Raw genomic sequence first — 4,572 nt, 5'->3', positions numbered from 1 at the left:
AGTTGATAACTTTTCCTTAAGGGTCTCAAATGCTTTCAAACAATCACCTGAAAAATCAAACTTAATATCTTTCATCAAAAGATTAGTCAATGGTGTTGAAATCTTTGAAAAGTCATTTATAAACCGTCTGTAAAAACCTGCATGACCTACAAAGCTTCTAATGCCTTTAACAATTGTGGAAGGGGGTAATCCTGCTATAAGATCAATTTTAGCCTTATCAACTTCCATCCCTTTAGCAGTGATTTTATGTCCTAAAACAATTCTCTCAGTAACTATAAAATGACATTTTTTCCAATTAAGAATCAAGTTTGTCTCTTCACATCTCTTAAGAACTAAGGTCAAGTGGTGAAGACAATCCTCAAATGTTTTGCCAAAGAGTGTAAAATCATTCACAAAAATTTCAAGAAATTTTTCGGTCATGTCTGAAAAACTTGTTGACACGCAACGCTGAAATGTACAGGGGCGTTGCATAGACCAAATGGCATTCTCCTATAGGCATATGTTCCATGAGGACATCTGAAAGTTATTGTTTCCTGATCGTCAGGTGAAATTGGTATTTGGTTATACCCTGGATAGCCATCAAGAAAACAGTAAAAACCATATCCTGCAATTCTTTCTAACATTTGATCAATAAATGATAAAGGAAAATGATCTTTTCTAGTGGCATCATTGAGACGTCTGTAATCAATACCGACTCTCCATTCTGACAGTTCTTGTAGGTATAAGTTCATTACTTTCATTTTTTATAACCATCATACCTCCTTTCTTTGGTACTACCTGAACATGGCTTACCCAAGGGCTGTCTGAAAAGGGATAAATAATACCTGGTGCTAAAAGCTTTACGATCTCCTTTTTTACTACATCCCGCATTGCTGGATTTAATCTCCTTTGGGGCTAGACTATTGCCATGTAGCTATCCTCCATGACGATTTTGTGCGTACAAACAGCTGGATTAACCAGTTTGATATCTTCTATAATCCATCCCAAGGCTCCTTTGTGTACTTTCAACACTTCAATCAGTATTTCTTCTTGTCCTGTAGTAAGAGAAGATGAAATAATTACTGAAAATAATTCTTCCTCAAGATAAACATATTTTAAACTAGATGGTAGAACTTTGAGTTCAATTTTTGGTTGAACTTGTTCTGGTTGCATCTCCTCATCTTCAGAATCTTTTTCTAGTATTTTGTCTTATCTTCTGATGATAGGATAATCATTTTGTATAGTGCCAGATTTGGCCAAACATCTTTCTATTGACTCTGAAATTAATTGGTCATCTTTGAATTCATCTGTAAGACAATTAAGCATGTCAATCGAAATACAAGAAGATGATGTCTCATCTCTTAAAAATCTTAATATCTTTTACATATAAAAAATGACTCTTTCTTCATCAACTCTCAAAATTAGTTATCCTTGATGAACATCTATGATTTCTCTACCTGTGGCAAGAAATGATCTACCCAAAATAATTGATTCTTTGGGACATTCCTTTATTTCAAATACTATAAAATCTACAGGGAAAATAAATTTATCTACTCTTACAAGCACATTTTCAATTATTCCCATAGGTTTCTTAGTACTTTGATCTGTAAACTGAAGAAAAACACCTATGTCTTTCATTTCACCAAGATTTAATTTTCTAAAGATAGAAAATGGCATCAAGTAAATTAAAGCTCCAGAATCACAAAGTGCTTTTTCAAAATATACTCCTCCCAAAGTGCATGGAATTGTAAAACTACCTCCATCACCAAGTTTTTATGGGATTTCTTTTTGTAGAATAGCACTGCATTTTCCAGTAAGTATCACTACAGAAACATTTTCCAATTTCCTTTTACTTGACAAAATTTCTTTTAGGAATTTTGCATAAGAAGGCATTTGCAATAAAGCATCAGTGAAAGAAATATGAATGTGAATTTGTTTTAAAATCTCCAAAAACATTGAAAATTGATCATCAAGCTTTTCTCTTTTCATTTTTTGTGGAAAAGGAATTGTCACAGGGAAAGGAGTCAATTTTTACAATATTTGCTTCTTCTTTTTTATTGACGTCTTTCTTTTCAGATGGTTCGGAGGGTATTTCAACCATCTTACTATTGTTTACCTGTTGTTCTAACTGGTCTGCATAGGGTTCATCAAGCTCCATACCTGACCATAAGGTGATGGCCTTAAGGTGATCCTTTGGATTTTTCTCTGTATTATTTGGAAAGGGACTTTGAATCTTTTCTGACACAAGACTTGAATGCACTTGTTGAGGCCTTTGCTAATATAACCCTGCTTGTTGATAAGGTCTGTAGTTTGGTTGCCCACGGTTCTGATTCTGGTATCCTGATGGACCTTGTACTTGTTGCTTCTGTAAGCTTTCAGAGTTCTCTACATCATTAGTATTGCTCCATTGAAATCCTTGATGATTTTGTTCCATTGGACTCCCAAAAGGGTACGGTTAATAACCGAAAAAATGGACATGTTCGACATTATGATTGTTTGCTTGAAATTCATGGTTCATATGGTTTCCTCCACACATGTCACAAGCTTCAGACTGGCTTGGTTATTGTGTATTCATCTGAAACGATTCAAACTTTTGTGCCAAAGAAAAACTTTGATGTGTTAGTATATTTAAAAAATCAACCTGATTTGCCATAGCAGCCTTCTTGATCATTACACACTCAAATGGACATTGGATTGCATTCTCAGAAATATCGTTCAATAATTGCAATGCTTCTTTCGTGGTTTTTTCCATTACAGAACCTCATGCAGCTGCATCAATCACATTTTTAGAAGAGAGTTTTAACCCATGATAAAAAAAAATATACAATTGCCTATGTTCAGGAATGTCATGGTGGGGGCATTTTTTTAATATTGCTTTTAATCTTTTCCAAACTTGATAAACTGACTCAGTGTCAGTCTGCAAGAAATTAAAGATGTCTTGTCTTAACTTTATAGTTTTAGCAGGGGAAAAATATTTGTTTAAAAATTTATGAGTCATTTGGTCCCATGTAGTAATGGAACCTTGTGACAAACTTCGCCACCAAGTCTTGGCATCTCCTTTTAAAGAAAAAGGAAATAGCCTTAACTTGATAGCTTCAGGAGGTACTCTGTAATGACCTAACCGGTCGATTTGAGAATTTGCACTTCGCTCGGTCGTTTATGGGCATGAGTAGCTCTGTATGATGTATTATGACTTATGTGAATTGTCAGTTTTGGTATTCAGGTTATTCGAAATCGATTTAGAAGAAAGAATTTCATTGTTGAAGCTTTAAGTTTAAAGAGTTGATCAAGTTTGACTTTTTATGAATTTGACCCTGGAAGGAGTTTTGATGGTTCCGTTAGGTCCGGATGGTGATTTTGTACTTGGGCATATGCCCGTATTCGCATTTGGATGTTTCTAGAAGGTTTCGGCACAAATTGGAAAAAATTGGGAATTTGAAGGTTTGGAAAGTTCAAAAGTTTGACCGAGAGTTGACATCTGGATATCGGGTTCGGATTGTAGTTTGGGAGTTGAAATAGATTCGTTATGTCATTTGCGGCTTGTGTGCAAAATTTGCGCTCATTACGATTTGATTTGATATGTTTCGGCACGAGTTTTGGAAGTTGAAAAGTTCAAAGTTCATTAAGTTTGATTTGAGGTGTGATTTGTCAACTCGATGTTGTTATACGTGATTTGAGGCCTCGAATAGGTCTGTGTTATGTTACTGTACTTGTTGGTATATTCGGACGGGATCCCGAGTGGCTCGGATGAGTTACGGACAAGGTTCAGATCACTTTCATTGCATAGTGCATTGCTCAAGGTTGTTGGTTCTAGTTCGATCGCACCTGCGGCTAGTTTTACGCAGGTACGATGGCTGCAGAAGAGATAAAGGTGATGCAGAGGCGAGATGAGTGCTGGGTGAGGAACACCGCAGAAGCGGAGATTTGGGCGCATATGTGGATCGCAGGTGCAAAGTGATGAAGCGTAGGAGCGAGGTATTTCGCAAGTGCGGATGGTGGCTCGCACCTGCGATGTCACATAAGCGGATATTATGTCTGCAGGTGCGATGGTACATTTCTCAGCGGATTCCGCAGAAGTGGCGGTTATGTCACAGAAGCGACGCTGCAGAAGCGGCTAATGTGCCGCAGGTGCAAAAATTTGGGTTTTGGTTTTTTCTTTATTTTTGCGATGTGGGACTCGTATTGAGGCGATTGTTTGAGCAAATTTCATCACAAGGATTGGGGTAAGTATTCTACACTTGGTTTTGATCTTATTCCATGAATCTATCTTCATTTTTGGCAATTGGTTGATGAATTTTAAAGAGAAATTTGGGGTTTTAGCCTAAAGTTTCATAAAATAAATTTTTGAGTTTTGAACACCGATTCGGAGTCGGATTTGAATGAAACTAGTATGGTTGGACTCATAATTGAGTGGGTTGTCGGATTTCGTAATTTTTGTCGGGTTCTGAGGCACGGGCCCGGGTGTGACTTTTGGCTGGTTTTGGGTTTTGATTAAGGATTCGATCTTTATCTTTTGGAATTATTTCCTTGGGCTTTATTTGATGTATTAGAGTTTCTTTTGGCTAGCTTTGAGCCATTCGGAGGTCGGTATGA

General features: G+C 36.7%; 1 non-coding gene across 1 annotated transcript; it reads left to right on the top strand.

The window, feature by feature from the left end:
• Positions 1 to 2,822: 2,822 nt before the first annotated feature.
• Positions 2,823 to 2,929, top strand: LOC142169285 (small nucleolar RNA R71). The gene has a single exon (XR_012698993.1). It is a non-coding gene; the product is annotated as a small nucleolar RNA R71 (small nucleolar RNA).
• Positions 2,930 to 4,572: the final 1,643 nt, after the last annotated feature.

The sequence above is a fragment of the Nicotiana tabacum genome, chromosome 14 (assembly GCF_000715075.1).
Source record: "Nicotiana tabacum cultivar K326 chromosome 14, ASM71507v2, whole genome shotgun sequence".
NCBI classification, from domain to species: Eukaryota; Viridiplantae; Streptophyta; class Magnoliopsida; order Solanales; family Solanaceae; genus Nicotiana; species Nicotiana tabacum.
The sequence above is the reverse complement of the archived record's forward strand: the minus strand, read 5'-3'. Positions and strand labels throughout refer to the sequence as shown.